This window comes from Colletes latitarsis, unplaced genomic scaffold, assembly GCF_051014445.1.
Source record: "Colletes latitarsis isolate SP2378_abdomen unplaced genomic scaffold, iyColLati1 scaffold0042, whole genome shotgun sequence".
NCBI lineage: Eukaryota > Metazoa > Arthropoda > Insecta > Hymenoptera > Colletidae > Colletes > Colletes latitarsis.
Window position 1 is genome coordinate 75,001 of NW_027488392.1, and position 5,000 is coordinate 80,000.

Here is a 5,000-nt window from a genome sequence, read left to right on the forward strand (position 1 = left end):
CCCCTGTGGGCAGCCCTTGGTGACTTGCTTACGCACATTACCGTGTTTGGAAACTATTGTAACCATACGGTCAGCGAAGTAGTCGACCATGAGTCGATAAAGATTTCGGGGACATCCCCGGCGTTTCAGCTTCTGAAGTATGCTTGGCCACCAAACATTATCAAAAGCTCCGGCGATGTCGAAGGAGAGACCCATCACATATCGTTCCTCTCGCTGGGATATCAATTCCCTGAGCTTCACCACGGCGTCTTCCGTGGATCGTCCAGGCCTGAATCCATATTGCCGATCGGAACTATGTTCTGGGTTTAGGAATATGTTACTCATTCGGTTAAGCATTAGTCTCTCTAATACTTTGCCTAAGATGGAAAGTAGGCATATCGGTCTATACGACTTGACATCCGTTGGTGGTTTATCGGGCCCTTTCAAGATTGCTCTGATCGAGCCGATTTTCCACCTAACGGGGAAGACCCCGTGCGCTAGGCACCCGTTGTAGAGTCGAAGTAGAGCACTATGGATGGATCCATAAGCACATTTAACTACCTCGGCCTCTATACGGTCCAGCCCAGGGCATTTGCCTCGCTTTAAGCGCGATACTGCAGCTCCGAGCTCATTCCTCGTGAAGACTGGACAGTCTTCAGTCGGCGGATCGGTTGCAGCATCAGCTCTGGTGTTTGCTTGCTCCGGCGTTTCATCCGTGGACGAGTCGTCCGGGATTAGCGCCTGTAGGAGCTGCGAGGCAGTCGATTCCCAGTCAGTCGTATATCCTTCCGGCGTTCGAATGTTAGAGACCGCAGTCTCAACGCAGAGTTTCTTTTGGGCGATCTTGTAGACAAGTCCCCATGGCTCTTTATTCCCCTGCTCCGTCACAAAGTTCTGCCAGCTTTGTGCTTTCGCAGCGCGCACTGCGGCTGTGTAGGCGAGTCTAGATGTTCGATACTCAGCCTGCTTTGCCGCTCTCTCCTCCGAGTTCCTCTCGCGCTGAAAGGCTCGTCTAAGTCGATAGACTCGCGCTTTCATTCTCGTCAAATTTTCCGTCCACCATGGGACGGACTTCGAATGCCACTTCTTGGGGCGCATTGAGGCATTGCACGCATCGATGATCGATTTCTCGACCTCTTGTGCTAGGTGTTCGACTTCCCTGCGGCAACCAGTGCCGAGGGGTAATTGCCTCGCGCCTTCAAGAAGAACTTGATCAAATCGCTCCCAGTTCGCATGCAACGTGCGGAATCGAGGCTGTGGGCTTCGATTCTCATTCACGTCCGTGAACTGTAAGACAAAATCAATGAGTCGGTGGTCACTGGAGGTCCAATCCTCGTGAACCGTCCAGTTTCGCACAATTGTCGCCATGTCTGGAGTCGATAATGTGACATCGATCCATGACTCACCGGCAGGGCTGGAGTATGTAGGAATACTCCCAGCCTCGTTCAAAATCGTCAAGTCGTGTAATGCGATAAACTCTTCGAGTTTCTCGCCTCGCGTGTCCGGTCGAACGCTTTCTCCCCCCCAAAGGTGGGATTTGGCATTGACGTCCGCGGCTATCACGACTCGACGGTGTTGGAGAGCATCAAGTGTCCTCTCCAAGCGTGCCAGACTTGGTTCAATGTCTTCCGAGCATTGAAAGTACTGGCTAACGAGGTAGAAACTACCGAAGGGTCCGCTAATGCAAACGCAGGAGGTGTGAGTATCACACAGCTGTGTGATTTTTACCACCGAGATGTCCGGGTTTCTGACCACTATTGCGGCCATAGCCCGTTCATTCTCGGCAATCACCTTCGCCGTGAGCCCAAAGCCTGGAATCTGTCCCTGAAATTGGTAAGGTTCCTGCATGAGCAACACGTCGATCTCCTTTGCGTGCATTAGCTCGCTCACCTCACCATGAACAATTAGCGCACGCCGCATATTATGCTGCGCGATGCGCAATTGCCTTAGAGGATTCTCCGGGTCGTGTCTATCCATAATTGGTCCGAGATACTGCAAGATCGAGTGCTGCCTGATAGGCAGGGCAGTTCTTGTCTCGTGACTTATGGTCGTGCTTCTTGCCTCTTGCTTTACAGTTCGAGCAAGTCGGGGACTTACTCTTCGCTGTACAAGAGGCAATGGTATGCCCTTCTTCGGAGCAGTGACCGCAAACCTCGTTCTGCGCTTTACAATGTTTGGCCATGTGGCCAAACATCTGACACTTGAAGCATCGTGTAACAGAGACATAGTCCTGCACTCTGCATGCGGACCAGCCCAGGTACACTCTGCCCATGCTCTTCAGCCGCTGGCGAACCAGCGGACTGACTTCCATGACCCAGTTGGCAGTGTCCTTTTCCTTCGGGCCGGTTGCAAACCGGACCTTCAGATTGGACGACACATCCCCCTGGGTCATATCGCTGAGGTTTTGCTTCCAGATACTGGAAGAAACCTCCTCTTTCCTCATCGACTTGGGAACGTCATACACTATAAGTGTAGGGTTCCTCAAGGTCGGTAGAGTAGCTGAAAGTCCTACCTCTTTCAGCTTCGCGCAGTTGACGAAGGCCTTTAGATCCTCCTTGCGTTCAGTCTCGACGGCTATGCCACCGGAGTGGATGCGTCGGACGGACCTCACGCGGATCTTGGCTTTCGCCGGCTTGACCAGTGACAGAACAGTTTGTTTGGTCACGTCGCTGTTCTGTCCTTTCCCTTTCTGCGGGAAAATACGCACCACATGTCGTGGTGGTTTAACCGCTTCCGGGGAAACTCGATTGGCGTCGACCTTTACCGCTTGCGCGTAGGTCGTCGCCGCACGAACTGGTGCGGGTTTCGCAGTCGGACGGGAACCCGTCGTCTGTGAAACCGTCGGGGCAACCCTCTCCGCGATCCTCTGGGAGGCTCTCACCTCTTGCCGGATCGCCGCGAGCTGTCCTTTTAGGAAAGAGTTCTGAATAAGAACCTCCTGGACTAGCTCGTAGAGAGCTGCCGCGTTGCCAACGATCAAGGCTCCGGTCTCCTTGCTGAGCCTGGATTCTTTTCCAAGACAGCTGGTCCGGATACCCTTGAACAGTTTCGAGGCCTCTCCACTAATTTTGTCGAGAGGCCTGTTCGAAGGACCAGGTGCCGCCTCCGCCGACACCTTTCCTGGCATATTCTCGCCGCTTTTCCGGGCTTTCTCTGCCCTCTGCGGCTGCTCCTTCTTGACGACGGTTATCCAACCGTCGTCGTCGACTCCATGGCCCTTTCCTCCGTCCGAGGACGTGGCGTTGCCTTCAGAAGTTGCCTTCGGCTTTTTGGCCTCCGGCTTCTTCGGTGGTGGAGTTGTACGGGGTGGTGTCCCCGATCCGTCCTTCTTGACATCCTTTTTAATTACAGGGGATGTCTCACCTGCCGGCTTTGGTGGTGTAGCCGTCTTTCGCGTTGGGGGTCTGGTACCGGGGGGCGTTTTAGCGCCCTTACCCGCTTCAACCGCCTTCGCCTTTTTCTGAGGTGGTGAAACCACCCCAGCTCTCTTACTCACCGCCGTCGTTCTGCCGGGAGCAGCGACAGCGGCCTCCTTGACTCCCTTTTCCCCCTTGCGGGGTACCGAGGCATCTATGGGGGTTAGTTTAATTTTAGGATCCATGCTTACTTGGAAACTGTTTCGTCCCGGCGTGTGTCCCGGCCTCCATGGACCCTCAATTGGAACCCGGCTCCGCCTGGGTTAGGACTTGCACCCGGGATATAGTCCGCGAACAAAGGCCGACCGGGCTTTCCCCGGACTCCTAGGTTCACTTCCTCGCCCAATAGAACCCACGAATGGTGTTCCGAGCCGATTGACTAGGCACAGGGCTGCTTTTCTCGCCTAGCCGCCTGTCTAGACGAAGCAGAGGCCAAAGGTACGTGTTGGGCAGCTACACTCCCGCAGGAGAGAGGGCCCTCAGATCCCAGGATCCTCCTTTCCGCCGACACAGGTCGCCACGCACGGCAAACACGTGGGGAACAAACCTCAAGCAGATGTTCCCTCTGCTTCGCTACGCCCGGTTTCTGCTCCCTGTTTTTGCAGGGAACCCGCTGCGTAACTAGGACATGACCTCGGGCATCATGTCCCTGTAGCATTAGCTCCAAAACGTGGGACTCGTCCTTAGCACGACTAGTAGAACTCACTTTGCCATCATCAACTATGCTCTTGACGCTTCAGCGTCCTTTTGCCATCGCCAACGACGGGAGCTGCTGTCAGCAGCGCGACGACGGTCTTACATGTATAAATACATGTTGTCTTTCGTCGTTGGCGTACCTTTCAGTGTTTTCGTCATACGCTGCATATCCTTCCTATATGCAGCGTCCGTATGGCAAGGACTCCGAGTCTGACAGAGCCGTACACCACCGGTTTACAGCTCGGAGTTGAGCTGGTCTAGGCGGAGTCTTCTAATGGCCAGGGGAGCGATCCACGTTTCGAGGCCCGTCTCCCTACCTAGGATACTAGCGTGGTTTCCCAGCCGACACCTTCAGGCAGTAGGGAGCAGCTCAGCTACTTCTACGGTGGCCTCCTTCCGTCATTCGTCTGGCATTACGACGTCTGCCACCAGATGTTTTGGTGTGCTGGGTTCTGCCAAGCCCAGCGGCGTATTGCTTTTCCCAGCGGCGTATTGCTTTTGGGGACGCATACAGACGTCGTTTCGTGTCTCTTTCTGATCTTGGATTTTTGCTCAACGTGAAAAGGGGGCATGTAGCCCCCTTTTTGATTTCTGGTGTCAGGATCGCCTCCTCGGAAAAGCATTAAAGCAAAAAGGGGGCTTAAAGCCCCCTGGTATGAGTTAGGTCTTTCTTGGAGAAGTCCCAGATGTTCGAGTAGGAACTTTTGAAAAGTTCCTTAAAGTGAAAAAGGGGCATATAGCCCCTTTTTGTATAATATACCTTCTCCAATAAGCCTTAACGTGAAATGGGGGCCGAAGCCCCCAGGTGTTAAGTATACGCTAATCATAATGCTTCCCCATCTCTCTTTGCTTTCCTGACACCACTCTTTTCTGACATCTCTGTGTTTGCACAGTACGAATGACGGATCA

At 53.8% G+C, this 5,000-nt stretch overlaps 1 pseudogene; it reads right to left on the reverse strand.

Moving 5' to 3' along the window:
• The window catches only part of LOC143350883 (large subunit ribosomal RNA), a 12,108-nt pseudogene that overhangs the window by 3,821 nt on the left and 3,287 nt on the right, over positions 1 to 5,000 (reverse strand).